General features: G+C 41.6%; 1 protein-coding gene across 9 annotated transcripts in view; it reads left to right on the forward strand.

Annotated features, from left to right (window-relative positions):
- TMEM108 (transmembrane protein 108) overlaps window positions 1-16,482 on the forward strand; it is a 276,598-nt gene that overhangs the window by 198,108 nt on the left and 62,008 nt on the right. The gene's annotated exons all lie outside the window — the stretch shown is intronic.

Below are 16,482 nucleotides of genomic sequence, written 5' to 3' on the forward strand. Positions count from 1 at the left end.
TTCTGTAAACTGATATTTTTAGTGCAAACATCATAATTCGTAACTTTTTCTTCAAAATTTTGGAAGATAAGTCAAATGAGAAAAGGCAAAATATAACTGTACTATCTTCATCATATGTTTTGAAAAGGAAATTGCTAGTTTACAGTAAGAACCTAAAAAAGTTTGTTTTCTCTTTAGTTCAGCAGAACTTCTCACTTCAATGTGCATATTATATTACACAGTTATTTATAGATTTCTCTTATTCTGTTCCAAGCTAGACAGAAACCACAAAAACATGCTTAATATTCACAGGATGAACAATGCAAGGAATATTGTTTTTTTGGTGTGTGTGTGTAAATTAGTCTAACAAGTATTTTATAGACTTTTACAAAAATCTAGTTAAATATCTCTTTTCTACTCATTGCCATCAGGGTATAAAGCAAGAGATTTCTTTGTTTTGCTAGACTGGCTGCTTTCGCTATTCTAATTTAAAAAAAAAAAAAAGAAAATCAAGAAGAGTGTCAAAGGAATGTGTTTTATTTTGGCCTGATTCACTGAGGTCCTACACCTTCCTTTCTTACCTGCAACTGCAACAATTGGATCTGCAGTGCTGCCTCTCTGATGTAGCAGGATTTTCATCTTGTCTGGTATGTTATGAGTGGTTAATTGAGGCTTAGGTTTACAGAGAGAGGTACTCTTATGAATCAAAAACTGAGATGTCTTGAATAAAGTGTTGGTGGATTTTGTACAACCAGTGATCAGCTGGAGAGGCAAGACGTAGTTTCATCCCAAACCTGGTGCACTGCTATGAGACTTGGTCACACCTTTGTTGAGTCCCAGCTGTGCCACTGGGACAGTAGTGGCTACACCCTTCTGTCTATTCATTTCCACCTCTGTTTACTTACACTGTATTCAGCTGTGTGTCTATACAGAGTCTGAGACAGTGGGACCCTCATACTTGTGAGGACTGCTTGGTTTGGGGGCTAGAAGAAAAGGCTTACTCGTCTGCTTTATACACCGGTAGGAAATGTTAGCTGTCTTTTTTAAGGAATCAGGCCCATACCTAAATAAGATTTTGAGAGACTAAGTGTAGCATCTGTCTGTTTTGTGAATTTTAGATGAGTTATGTAATCAGTCTATTGCCATCCATATTCCTCTGCTGTGCTTTCCAAAAAGAGCATATTCCATCCATTTATGCTGATCAAGAATAGTATGTGAAAATGACACTAGCAGCAGCTGCTCTTTTGAATATGGTTGTAGCTGGCTTGAATCTGATCCCAGTTGTCAAGAGATAGACTTTGTAAAAATTGCAATACCACATTTGGCCCAGGACAGGGGCTCTGGGCAATGCTGCTTTACCTCTAGTCATTCATAATTTATGAATAAGTAATTAAACATGTGATAGAACTGTAAAGAAGCACTGCTTTCAAACTGTATCTTCAAAGATTCTATTTAATCTGAAATCTCTGAGACGTTTAAAAAAGAACATAAAAAGATTAAACCAAAAATTTTGGAAGAGGTTTCTTAGAGAGAGCTCTTTGAAGTCACTAGCTAGATTGAGTTGATGAGGACCAATTAAAGCAAAACATGTGTCCACAATTTGCTGCCATTTGTTCTAGGCACATCTTTATGGATGAAGTTTGTTGCCTCTGTAATGATGAAGATGCAAATGCCTTTCCCATGAGGCTGAGCGATCTCCATTTTTTATAAAGACCTAATGTGATGATTTAAGCCCTACAGCATGAGCCACAATATGTCTGCATTTTCTGTAATAAAACATGCACATTATAATTTACCATGCATGCACTGTTCATGGAGAGGATCCAAGTTGCATATAAACGAGGGAAAATGTGGAGAAAGGTAACTGGTAGAGCCCTTGGCACACGAGCTGTGTATGAGACTTTCTTCTTCAGACATTTATTTTCCTGAAAAATGGAACGACTTTTATTTTCTGTTTACTTACAGCACCAGCGTCTGTATGAGGACCTGTCACCATAGCATCTGGAAATGAATGCCAGTCTGAGTGTTTCTTCATGCCATTATCACTTAGTGCGTTCCCAAGCATCACTCTTTCATCATTGAGGGCTGGCACGATGCCCAGTAGTATCAGTAGAAAGAGCCTCCCATGTGCAGACGCACAACTCTCAGTAGCAAACCAAGCAAAAATGGCAGAGAGTGGCTGTGCCTTAGAACATACGCTGTCACAAATCTTGTGTCCTCTTGACTGTGGATTCAGCTCGCCTTCCTCCTGGCAGCCTGAGTGCGTTTTGTTAAGTCTCTTGCAGTGAAGTTCACGCTGTAGAAAGGTTTACCACGAGCCAGTGCTCCATGCAAGTCTGACGCTCTTCCCGGAGCACATCCCTCATTCCATAAATATTTGAGAAACAACGTGAGTTTGTCAAATTCCTGTTTAAGAGAACACCCAGTTCTCAGTGGCTTCTGAGAGGTGCTGAGCACCATTGTCCCTAACGGCTACTGCCTCTAATAGGAACCAGCGCCCGCCGACTCCTGTTTCTATTGCCGAGTAGTGTCTGTGAATAATTACGTAGCTTCTCTAAGATGGTATGCACCTATGCTTGTGAGCAAGCGGGGAGGCATGGCAACCGTACAAAAAAGACGATAGCAAGAAGCAGGGGAATAACCTGTTCTGTGCCCATAGTAGATAAGGCATGAAGAAATGGGTTTATAAAGCAGCAGGGAGTTTGTCATTAGACAACAGGCTGAAATGCTGTCGCAGGTTAAGGCCTTGAAATGCTAGAACAGGATGGTCAGGAGGATTTTAGACGCTCTGCCACTGAAGCACCTAATGGAAAAAAACATCTCTCAGGGGAGACAGGGGTCATCTAGATGATTTCAAAAGCTCCCATCAAACCCTCTGATCCTGTGACGATGTAGATATTCTGGGTACTGTGTCCTTAGCGTAAGCGAGCCTGCCTGCTTTGACAGAGCTCTCTCAGTTTGCACGAGCCATGTATAATTAATCCATGTGATAGGAACATACGGCTGACGTATGCTTTAAGGTACTGGGATCACTTGATGCACGTTGGGAGAGAGTCTCTTTCGATCATTCTTGGAACTTGCAGAAAGAAAAGAAAATGCCATTTTTGTTGTGCTCTGTTAGACTGGTAGGTGATAGCTTAAGCAAAGAGAACAGCGGGGGAGTGGTTATCTAGCAAAGAGTCCATCTGTTTTGCTTAAAAATTAGAAAGGTAAACAGCCTCTGGGTATGCAGTGTTTCATGTACAAAGGTTTTTGGGATACTCCCTGGGTTGCAGCATTTGTATTTGTGAGTCACGTGGCTTGGTAACAGGCAGCACACAGCAAGCAGTAAATCTACGCTTGCTTTTCCCACAGTTCAGTTACAGATTGTTGCTTCAGTTTCTTAACAGAAACTTTGCCTTCTTGAAAGAAGCTGCTGCTTTCCATTTCTCTTCTGTGATCCTTTCCTGGAAAAACAGAGCTCTCTTTTAAAGAGGACTTTAAAAGCAGACTGGCATAGCTTATAAAGAAGTTTAATTGAATATACATTTTCTTATCAGATGTAGGCTCCAGCGTCCTTGATGTGCCCGCTGGTGAGATTGCCGCTGCACACACACAAGAGAACATGTCCCTGCTCACTGGCTGGATAAGCACAGTTCTTTGAATCATATGGCTCTTGTTATTCTAAACCTGAGATTGTTCCCAAGAGGAGTCTGCAGTATTTATTTTAAATTTGCTGGTTCCATAAACAGTCCTGTCCTTAAATACATAATGTTTGGGTAGCATTTCACAGAGTACACAAACTCAATAAAGAGTTTGACAGGGTGGGGGGAATATTCTGCATTGTTCTGCTAAGAGCAGATACAAATTTAGGACAGAGGGACCCTCCTGAGCAACTAACATATTGTGAGAGCTCCTTCACTGTTCTTGCAGATTTGGTGAAACAGAGAAAAATATGGAGCAGGCCTGGGGCTATAGAATTTCAGGTCATGGCTTAAGTCCTTGACACTGAATTTGGAATAAAAAGCCAGCAGACAGTTAGGTTGTTATGTTTGCTCATTCTATTGGCAGACAAGCAATTCATGCTTTCACACATACCATTTGATAGTCTGATTATGTTCTTGGCATTAAGTACCTTCATTTATATGCTTATACTGGCACTGTTTGTGTTAGAACCCTGTAGATTTTTGAAAATTAATGAGAACACGTATAACTTTCCAGCGTTTGTATGCGTCAAGCATTCAGACTGGTGGTGGGACATCCTAATAACGATATCTATGACCATTATGCTAGAAAACCAAGAGATATTAAATACATTTGCATAAATGTGGTTGTTTACCCAAACTGGAAAATGCTGCGAGGGCTTGGTTTTAAAATTCCTTTCACTCTTGTTAAAGAGATTATTTGACAGATCAAAAATTAATCCATAATATTCTTTCCATTCAGTGTTGTGAATTATTTGTGTTTTGGACCTGGAGCAATCCCCATTATAACACAATGTGTCTGTCTAATCTTTTATTTCAGATCCAGTATTGTTTGCCTCAAGCCTTGAGAGAGGTTTTAGAGGGAAAGTGAATAGACAGGAGTAAAAATTTGACTTTTCCCTATTTTCCTTTTCAAAAGTCTATTCATCCATCTCTAACAGAAATGAAACTTTAGGAACAAAGACTCAGCAGCTTGTGTAATGTAATGTGTCTGTCTCTGATACTCAGCATCAAGTCAAGTGGAGGAAGAATTGTTACTGATACACTGACAGGAGCCTAGTGACCGTGAAATAGTGGTCCTGTTGAGTTCAGTGGCAAAACTCCCATTGACTTTAGCAGGATTGCGATTTTATTCCTGGCCTCCATGTCTCCAGCTTTGCTTTATGTTGCATTATAAACCAAAAACATCCCGTCAAACACTTTGTTCCTTCACCAAAGCCTTCTTTTCATGCTCTTTGTGCCTAGGAGACGTTGGTATGTTTCTGACAATGTAATCAAGCCCTAACCCAGCAAATGCAGTTAAATATGTAAATCGAGCTCTTAGCAAGCTTTACTCCTACGGCAGCACTAGCCATACGCTTGAATCTCTGTTGGACTGTGTTCCAATAATTTGACATACAACAATTTTTATGGCAGCACACACACTGCTGTCTAGTGTCCATGAATAATCCAGTGCCTGTGACAGCGTTCCTGCAAGGACAGAAAAATGACTAACTGTTAGATACTTAATAAACATTGTTATTTGATATTCCCTTATGTGTGAACTGCCAGGCACATGGACACTTAGTACTGCTATCAGTAATACAGGGATATTTATACTGCTGACTTTAGGTTCTGGAAGTTTTCTATGTTAGAAATGTCTTCGACTTTTTGCAAAGCCTTTGAACGCTTCCCCCTCCACCCACCCCTTGGCACTTTTTGACAAGGAAGTTCTAACTGTAGAGGTTATGCTAGCTTTGATCACTTGTGTATGTCCACTGTAGACTGCGTAAATAATTTAGAAGAAGCATATATAAAACCAAGTGTCATCCAAAGAATACGGCCTCATGTGATGGGTATTATCCCTGTCACATCTCTAAACAGCAAATATACAAATGTCCTATCCAATTCTACAGTAGATTGACAAAGAACTTGAGCTCATGTCAAAATTTAAGCACATTCAACTCAACAAAAGACTTCAAAACTCCACCTGTAACAAACACTTGCAGAAAGAGCACTGCTGTATAGGTCTACCAGCTTTCCCATCACTGAGCTTTTCTTCTGTACAGGGATGATTACGTGGTTCTCCAAGCTACTCTTCTCACTTGAGAGCTGGCTCCTGTCATATTCAGGGACAAAGGCAAGACTTTGGGGCTGGGTTTTCCAAATCAGCAAATGCTTAATAACTCAGTTGAGAATTCAGTGAGTTTCCCTAAGTACTTAAGGAGACTAACCAGACGTTAATCTGCTTTTTATTTTAATGGCAGTTAAGTGTGAAACTCTTGCAGGTGCCTTTAAGAATTGCAGTAGGCATGTCGCTTTAATATGGAGTGCCAAGATTCTTTGGAAAATCTGATCCCTTTTCTTCTAATGTAAGGGAGCAGACTTTGTTTCAAAACTGTAATACTGTGCAGAGCCTGACATGTCTTTTACTTCAGAGCTAATGAATAATAATCAATGCTTTGCAAGACCAAGAGTTACAAAGGAAAATTTAAAAAGGGACACTGAATCAAGCACACATTTACAGTGGTAGCAAATTAGCGACAGTGCTATTGTGTAAACTGCGTGGAAAACAGCATCATTTCTGACCAGATTAGAAACCCTTTCTGTAGGTCCCAGGACTTTGCTGCTGCTGGAATTCCCTTGCAGCCAGCCCATGAGAATCTCTCAGTTCTTAGCATGACGTTTCTAATTCCTTATCATTTGAAAAAGGCACTGCTTCTTGAAGTTAGCATCCCATGAGAAGGAGAACGATGGTTTTGCAGTATGTTTTAAAGCATTAGATAGCACTCCCTCCTGTAGAGGCTGCAAATTCATTGTAATATCACAGCTTCTCATTGCTGAGGGCATTAACAATTAACATGCAGACACTACAATTAAGATGTCACGGAGAGGAGAAAGTGAAGATAGCAAACAATGCAAGTACCTGATAAATGGACAATGGTAAGTATATGCTTGCAAGGCAAACCACTTGTATTTGTATTGAGAGAGTTAATTCAGAGCCTTAAAGCGCAGCACACAGAGAGAAGGAAATGGTTGCAAACCCTGTGATCTTTTGGCCTTGTCTTGGAGGTAGAATGGAGCAATTATCTCCTGTTTCATGTCTTTCCCTTCAGTAGTGCTCAGGTTTGGCAGTGTCGTTTCCTTAGAGCAATTGGCCATTTCGTGTAGTTCAAAGCTGTATTATTCTGCCATTTCAGGAAGGAAGAGCTGTTTTTCTGACCGAGGCCCTGTACGTGCATGAGAGCTTCATGTCAAATCCCTACCCCGGGACCTACTTCTTACACTGAGGTTGTGAAGCATAAAATTAATCACATTACAGCCTGTTCTGCACAGAAATGCACTGACAGTTATTGAGGATGAAGCCTGCACTGGAGAGAGATGGGGGGCAGCTCTGCCAGACAGAGGGAAAGAACGCTTGGTGCTTAGGGATGAAGAAAGTGCTGAGTGATTCCCAGGAGTGGACAAGGAGGATGCACAGGAATGGAGTAGTTGCAGTGGCTTAATATGAATGGACACTGGCAGCTTTTTTTTTTTTTCAAGCAGAGCAATCTCTTAGGGAGAGAGATCATTTGCAAGATAGGATAACATCTAGAAGATAGGGAAACAGAACCCTGGGCCTTGGCTGTGCGTATTTGCAGTGCATCTTTCCTTACCCTTGGGACATTTATGACTGGGACTATTACTAGCAGACTAGCTACAAACCATAGATGTTGCTGATAGGGAATCAGATAAAAGTCTTCTGACCTCCGAGGTAGAGACTGCTGTACAGGAGACATCACAAGGTAGAGAATGCTTAGTGTACATCTTCCAAGGAAGGGCTACTGCAGGAAAAAGGAAGGTCCTCTCTCCTTGTAGTTTACAGAGCCAGAGAAAACCTGGGGTGAGAGGTATGCAGTGCACATAGACTTGACTCACTCTTTTTTCAGGAATGTTTCAGAAATCAAAGGTTGTTCTGAGACAAACGTCTTGGTCTGTATCATTATTGGGACCATCCGTTAACCTTCCTGGCCATTGAGCTTCTCCTCTGGATTGCAAGGCACCTGTCTTCATTGGTGTTTTCCAGTATGGAAAATATCCTTCTTTCTTGTGGAAGATAGTGATGCCATTTGCTGACTTCATGTGGTTCTTCACAGCCCTAAGAAAGTCACTCTTTCCTGCATGTGGCCTCATGTAAAATAGGCTGCAGGGAGAGCTGTGGGGATGCTGTAGCACCAAGCTCAAACCAGAACATCCAGCTGCTTGTGCTTCACTGCTACCAGAGCAAAGTGTCTTTCCCACAGTGGTTTTCACTGCTTTATAAAAATTTTCAGCATTGTTCCACAGGCTCTGCTGTGACCTAGAGCTTCATGGCACAGTTCAGCCTGGGAGCTTATGCCGCTCTGGACTCCAGGCTGGCTGTGCTCCAGAGCAGCCCCATCACACAAAGAAGAACAGCTTGAGGGTTACTTTCAATTATCATAAATTGCTAAAGGCCCAAAATATGTTGTAGAGCTGGTGTGTGTTGTTAAGCCCCTAAATATGCTCCCTTTTTCTTCCTTCTTTCCTTTTGCTGGCTGTGGGGGAGAAAGAACTTAGAGTCCATTTTGTAATTCCCCAGTGAGAGATGATCCTGATGCAGCTGCAAGGAGCAGGGACTAATTCACTGTCTAATATCAAGGAGCACCTGGGCTGTTGTTCTTGTCACTATTTTCTCAGTATCCCCTGTTCCTACATATCTTAATCTTTTGAACTGAAGCATTTTGGGTTAAGATTTGACAGTATGTGGATGTGTTGTACAGTGCCGAACATATAGTTGGCTCATAGTATTTATAACAATTAATAAGAAATACCATATGGCTAAAAATACTGTAACTCTCCAAAGAATTGTTGGGCCATTTATTTTGTGCTTTTGAGCATGTGCCTCATTTAAGCCAATTATTTTTCTATTAACAGGCATTGGTTATGCGATCCTTCTGGTTTTATTTTTAGAAGTATTTGGATTATTACAGAAAGTGTGAAAAATGAATGAAAAAAAGAAATCTGTCTCCTAGTATTTATCTTTTAAAATTAAATTTTCTGGTTGAATAATCCTGTGTTTAGTCCTCAAAGGGTTGTGTCCCCTACAGGGAACGTTCTCTGCACCCTCAGGTGTCTGCTGTCAAAATGTCAGCGGATGAGATATGAATCCAACTGAATTCACGAATCCAAATACTCATCTGGAAATCAGATGGTGTTTGATTATGATGTTACCAACACCTATCCTAACACATGTAATCATAAACGTGAGATTTATGGAGTAAAGACATGTTGCTCTCAAATTCATTTGCAAGTTGCGTTCAGCTTTTCAGACAATGCAGCAAAGTTATGACAGAGTCCCTCTTATACTCGCTGTCTTTTGACTTAGGGCAGACTGGGAAATCTCAGCCCTCAGTGGTTCACGGTCCAGCAGAGGTGATGTTTTTCAACGTGGCATGGACAAGTGAAAAGCCTGTTTTGTCCTGTGGATTGAGAGGATTAAAGCTTTGTATCTATGGAGGAAAGGAGATCACACATGGTCCTGCCGCATCTCCAAACTGCGTATTGTATGTCCTGCTTTTTGGAGTGGAGGCATATTGTCACTGGCTGTGACAAGAGTTTCTGTTCCTGTTCAGTGGCTATGTTGATAGGAGTGGTATGTTACCTAGCCCACGATCTAGCGGAAGGGATGTGCTTCTGCATGTTTTTTGCTCTGGGAAACATTATTCACACAGGAATGAAACTCAACCCAAGCATTGGGCTTGCCTAGGTACTAAAATCTTCAAAGTGGTATTTACAGTTGATTTTTAAAGTAATGCATGAGCTTATAGAGGTATATTCCTCCAAAGGTTAGTTGTGAGTAGAATATGATGCTTATCACCATTAAGAAAGGACTGGCATGCAGTATGTCCATTTCAAGTGATTTTGGAAGAACTGATTCAGAGGTGTTAACAAATATTTTATTGTGATTGCATGTTTAAATTTGCTTCCAGGAAAGCATGCACATGAATGTTGCTACAAGTGGAAACATGAGTCTGCCTTTTATACCAGATACTTGTATAACTAAGGAGACCAAGCAAAAAGTACTGAAAAGCTTTGAGTACTGTGCCCTATCATGAAAAGCAAAGCACAGACAAGTACATTTTTAAGAGTGATCTGATATGCACAGGGCGGGTTAGGAGAGAGGTGTGCAGGTTTGTGTTAGTGTTTTTAAAAAACAATTAAGACTTTGCTGAAGTAAAGTTATGTGGTGCCATATGTGTAAAGACATTGGCTGTTTCGACCTCAGGTGTCACTGTGTATTGGGTTTGGGTGGCAAGGGGCTTGGTAGGAGGGGGACTGCAGGGGTGGCCTCTGTGAGCAGAGCCCAGCAGCTGCCCCATGTCAGATTGGAGCCAGCTCCAAAAGGGACTCGCCACTGGCCAGAGCTGAGCCATGAACGATGCTGGGTGGGCCTCAGGGAGAGCAGATTTAAGAAATGGAAAAGAAAAAAAAAAAACCCTGCTGCACAACAGCAGCTGGGAGAGAGAGAGGAGTGAGAACCAGCCCTGCAGCCCCCAAGGTCAGTGCAGCAGGAGGGCAGGAGGTGCTCCAGGCACGCAGCAGCAGTTCCCCTGCGGGCTGTGGAGAGGCCCCTGGTGGAGCAGGCTGTCCCCCTGCAGCCCATGGGTCCCACACGGAGCAGATCTCCACGCTGCAGCCCGTGGAGGAGCCCCCGGTGGAGCAGGTGGATGTGGCCTGGAGGAGGCTGCGGCCCATGGAGAGCCCCCGCAGGAGCAGGCCCCGGGCCGGAGCTGCAGCCCGTGGAGAGGAGCCCACGCAGGAGCAGGGGTCTGGGGGGAGCTGCCGCCCACATGTGGGGGACCCGTGCTGGAGCAGTTTGCTCCTGGGGGATGGACCCCGTGGTACGGAGCCGTGTGGGAGCAGTTCTTGAAGAGCTGCTGCCTGTGGGCAGCCCCCGCAGGCTCAGTTCGGGAAGGACGGCATCCCGTGGGAGGGACCCCACGGGGAGCAGGGACAGAGAGTGACCGTGTGGGAAGATGAAGCGTTAGGGACTGACCACAGCCCCATTTCCCATTTCCCTGCACTGCTTGGGGTGAGGGGGTAGAAGATGGTGGATGAGGGGAAGGTGGTTTTAGTTTGGTTTTAGTTTCAGTGTTCTACTCTGTTAGTAATGGGCAATAAATTGCATTAATCTCCCTATGTTTAGTCTTGTTTACCTATGACAGTAATTGGTGAGCGATCTCCCTGTCCTTATCTCCACTCTTGAGCCCTTTCCATCATGTTTTCTCCCCCTCTTCCTTTGAGGAGAGGGAGTGAGAGAGCGGTTGTGGTGGAGCTCAGCTGCCCAGCTGGGTAAAACCACCGCACACTGGCAGATGAATAATAAGATAGTGAGAAGAATCCCAGACTGCTCAGCCAGGCTGATTTTTACTAGTCAGAGAGCTTTTGGAGATTACAGCATAGCATGAAGAATTTATAGAGGTGATTTATCCACAGTGCTTGGGAATACATTACACCCATACTCTATCTCAACTAGTGTAGAGCGGGTCTCAATATCTGCAAATGTATTATTAATGTTACTTTGGAAAGGAATGCGTTTTTGCATAGTTTCAACATCCTTCACATTCGTGGATTATGAACACTCCAAACATAACTCTAGAACTTGCAGTAAATCTTTTGCTGCTGTAACAAATAAATCTGGGAAAAATATTAATAAAAAGACTTTTAAGAATGACATTTCATAACAAAGCTCAGTCAGCTTTTCTGCTGCCGAGAGCCCCTGGCAACCAGCACGGGAATCCTCTATAGAAGAGACTTCTGAAAAACAAAAGGGGGAAAATCACCTATTTTGATTTTGCCTGTGGCACTATCTTCTTGTTTTGGAAGCTTCCATCATCTTTGTAGAAAAGACAGATAGAGAAAAGCAAGCTAAAAAAAGGCAGCAGAGGTGGCATTGTTTCATGTTCAGTACACTACTTTTCACCTGGACCCACTAGTTCTTGTGCAAAGAGGGAAACAAAAAAAATGTATTTGGTAGAGGAGGGAATCAAGGGCTTTTTTTTTTTTTGTAGTGTAGTGTAGTGTAGTTTCTCAGTCATGGGATCAGTGAGGATTAGTTCTCTGCTTCACAATGCCAGGCAGCTCTTCACATGAGCCGCTAGATGACCACAGTAGTGTTTGACTCCCACTCAGTATGCAGGTCTGGTTTTTTTTTGTTGTTGTTGCTTAGGACGTACAGCCATGGATGAGTTATTAAAAGAAGTAACTCCCTTACAGCCAACAAGGAGGACCAAACCTAGAATTTCTTAGAGCAGCATTTCTGGGTGCCCTTTCCAAAGTGCAGCTGGAAAGCCCTTCCAAAACCCTACCACTGAAGGAGGAGAAGAGAGGAGCAGGCATGGGTAACTCAGCCAGCAAAGGTTGAGAAGATTGTCTCAGATCAGTGTGGTTCTCTGCACATCCAATCTGTAGTAAGAAAGAAAATGAAGTCGTTCTGTGAGACTTGTCGTCTGTGGCTGCTTTTTCATTCACGACAAAGCAAAACGCATTTTGTATAATGCAGCTGTGCAAGAGTAGGAAACAGTCATGAATTTCGCAGTGAGAAGGTTTTCCCTTTATAAAGTTGTTAGGTGCAGTGGTTTCAGTCTGACAGCCCTGAAATGCACTAGACACTGAACTGAGAGCTTCTCAGGTTTGGAAAATGTAGAACTATGGCAGTTTTGGATTGAGTTACGGCAGAGTATTGTGAGAGCCTCTGGTAAATGGGCTTTAGAGATTTACATTCTTAGCTTTGCTTTTCTAAGTAAGCCAATATGTATTAGTGCAGCATGCAGTATTTTTTACACAGGAAAGGTAGGATGCCAATAACATTATGCTTGACATTATATAAGCTCAAAAAGGCATTAATTTATAATACGTATTCCAATTTTAAGACCCTGTTAATTTCAATAAATTACAGGGTTTGGTTTGAAGGACAAGTGTTTTAATGAAGAAATAAATCACCATTCATAAGCACCTCTTTTACAGTTTTCATATATAAAATCATCAGCTGTATTAGATGGTATCATTGATACCATTCATATTGTTTCTTATCACTATCAATGTTGTATTTTCATGACAGATCTGAGGCTTTTTTGTTTATATTAAACTGTAAGAGTTAAAGATTGGGAACTGTATTTATCTAGAGGGAAACAGCTACCTCATAGTTTACTGAATTTGCCACACATTCCAGCATTTTAAAATATTAATTTATTTTTATTCAATACCTAATCCATTTTTCCATTGCTCAGCATAAGAGAATTCCAGCCTGTCTGCCACACTTGCATTAAGCATATTTACTACGCTATGGTGCATTCATCAGGCACTGTAGATTGTTAAGATATTGCCTCCAAGGCAAGTTTGCATATGAACTGCATCAATCTTGTGCCTTGTTCCCCATCTTCATCTGTGTTTTCATTTGTAGAAGACCTTGGCACTGCTGATTGACACAGGAACTTGTTAGGATTGCTCAACTGGAAAAAAGGGGATGTGTAGCTTTGCCCGTAACTCATTCAGGAGATGCCCATGAGCAGCAGCAAGGAGCACAACATGGAAACAGTCATCAGTGAATTTGCTGTTTGGTCTGCCTTCTTGTTAGGGCAGTGGTATTTCAGTGTTGCTGGTTCCAGCCCAGGAGCCTCTACAGACCCCAGCAAGGACTAGGAACCCACTGTTTAGATGCTCTACAAACATAAAGCTGATGGATATCTGCAAGTGCACTATACACTCAGCTATCATCTTGTGGAGAAAATACATTGCAGTGATTGCTTTGACAAAAATGCCACAATTTCTCAAGTGTTTTGTTGGGAGACATTGAAGTTGCCTGTGTCTCCTACAGCCTTCTCAGGGAGGCAGAGGCTAACCTATGTTGCGGATAGCTTATCTTCACCCCCAGAGAGTGCTCCATGGCACACTTTGGAGATGATGTAAAGAAAAAGACCTTGGAAATCTATGTCTGACCGCTGTGCTTCTACAATATTCCCATCAGCAGCCTTCTAGCTATTTATTCAGCTTTGAACTGAATTGTATTTGTGATGGCTCCTCTCTATAGCCAGTTCTTGTGATGGAGGGGATTAATGGGTCTCTTTTTTAAAGGAGCTTTGCTAAGTTCTAAGCCACTATGCTAAAAGCACCCTTAGGCTGTTTTTAATGTATATTCAGATTGCAATACTTTAAAACACTGCTGGCAATGATAGAGCACCTGCAGTTTTCATTCCTTTAATTTTATTTAATAGCATTTGAACAAGAATTAATCAGACTGTGAGGAGAATGCTGAAAAGTTTAGGTAGGCAACCCAAGCTGCTCGCCCTCAAAAAGTAATGTCTGTCCCTTCCACTGTGCTATGCTTGCAGTCACTGAATTCAATGCTTAGCCTGAAAGAGTGAATGGAAGCTACAATTCAAAAAAAAAAAAATTATATCCAGAATACTCGAGGAAAAAAAAAATGATCCTGAATTTCTCTTCTCTGAAAATTATCATTACAACTGAAATAGAAATCATGAGCATGCTTTGGTAAAGAGAAAGCTCAGTACTTACAGGTCAGTCGATGAAGTAACAGCATATTTAACAGGAACATGAAAGCATTGGAAATGGTTAGCTTTTAGTATTGTTTAGGAAATACTTCACACAGCTGAACAGAAGATGCAAGAATGTGAATCATAGTGAACTGAGTCTGTAACAAGAAGAAGGTTCTCACCAACGGGAAATCTTGGGATCTCTGTTGCTCTGCGTAACAATTGAAGGTTTCTTTCTGAACTTTTATCTTCCAGTCTATGAGCTGTTGGATACCAAATTGTTTCACTGCTGTAAGCAACAAATGAAAGTAGTTTTTTATTAATGCTTTTATAGGGTCTAAAGATTAAATTCTGCCTATGCTTCTATTAGAGTAAGTCCAAAGTCACTCCACTGATGCTGTTTTAATTCACTGAATCAGATTCACAGAAATATTTGAGTTCATGATTAGCTTTGTCATTAGAACTCCATTGAAATAAATTACAGTATTTTACTTTATGTGTTTACTTCACATATTATATTAGTAAAATACAGAAATGGTACAGACAAGTATGATGAATATAGACCAATTAGTTACATGAGCTGTGACTGGTTTTCTTGTGCCCTTCTGTTGACGTTTATGTTGTTGAAAACCATGTTCAAGCTTCAATCCCTACTTTTTCCATTAGCTTCAATGCATACTGTGTATATTCAGTAAGCCACAGCGTACAGGTACTCATTGCTTTGTCCTTCTGATGTGCATAATTATAAACTTGGGCCATGCCTGTAGTACAGAAAATCTCTGGATTTGTTGCTTCAATTCAGACAACAATGAAGACAAAGCAGATTTTAATTCAAGTTAGGGCTTGCTCAGCTCATAGAATCGCAGAATCACAGGCTGGTTTGAATTGGAAGGGACGTTAAAGATCACCTGGTTCCAACCCCCTGCCATGGGCAGGGACATCTCCCACTAAAACTCATCTTTTTGGCACAGCTTTACTGCAGCTAATGTAGCACTCATACTGTATTGCAAATGCATAGATTTTGCAGAACATTTATTTGAAAAACTTAAAGTTAGTAGGTATCCATTAAAACGCCATCTTAAGGACGTTCCTCCTGTTTTCCACATCAGTGTATGGAAAGTGCGTTCAAGTCCTTTTTCACATGCAGCTACTCACATGAATACTCATCTGAGATTGCTCAAGTATCTCTTAATTTATTGTATTTTATTATTATTTTATTTTCTTGACAACTGCTGGCTTTTGCTATTACAGTAATTTAGTCATTGTCAGCCCACAGCTGGTGTGATCAGCTCCAGGTTCTGGTCTTGGTGGCTCTGATAGTTTAATTTTCAGGGGAAAAATTTCTATTCAGTAGATCATATTTAGATTTATACTGGTGTTAAATATGACCTGGTTCCCTCCACCCCCAGTTCCAAAGAGAGAACTGATCTACCAAATCATTTTAATGTTTTCATATCTCTTCTTTGTTGCATTTTCTTTAAATTTTGCCCATTTACACTAATGTTAGATATCAAACAGCTATCTAAGCTGGTTGATTATCACATGAGACAGAGGGACCAATAGCAGACACTTGGCAGGAGCAGGATGCTTTGTAGGAAAATGATCCCCTAAAGTATACCAATTTTGCAGCCAAAGCATGATGCCTGACCCAAGGAAGAAACTCGAGTGGAGTGACAGATGGATGCCTCTGGTTCACTTCCCTGTAGGTGCAGGAGGAGCAGATGGCAGGCATGGTAATGTCCAGCCATGTGATTATATGCACCTTTGCCCCCTCAGCATGGCTGTGAATAGTAGTAATGTTGGGGTCTTGTGAGTTACCGTGGCATGGCACAGTGTGCTTCTCTCACCAAAGCAACAAGAAAAAAAATAATAACCTCGCTACTTCATGCTGCATCGAAGACACAAACATCTGTGGTAATTCAGACACAGATGCAGTTACAAAAAATTACAAAATAATGGTGTCGTGCATTATTTCTTCTTCTGAGGCTCTCAGAGTGTTTTGTGCAGATAAATCGAACAACTCATACCTCATTAGTGAGACCAGAAATGAATAGCCCTTAACTGCTTCTGTGCTCAGTGTACTCTAAATGTTTGTCATAAATAGAAATAAGCACCATAACAAGGTGCACGATTAGCTTCTCTACCTGTTCTGCAGGTGGGAAGCCAAATTATGCAGGGAAGAGGCCCAAGGCTTACTTGCACACCCTCAGCAAGTCAGAGCAAAATTGGGGTGCCAGCTCCTGTCGCCCTGCTAGCCACCAGAGGGCAATCCGGCTGCAGCATCTCAG

The sequence above is a fragment of the Anser brachyrhynchus genome (genome assembly GCF_964034855.1).
Source record: "Anser brachyrhynchus genome assembly, chromosome: 2".
NCBI classification, from domain to species: domain Eukaryota; kingdom Metazoa; phylum Chordata; class Aves; order Anseriformes; family Anatidae; genus Anser; species Anser brachyrhynchus.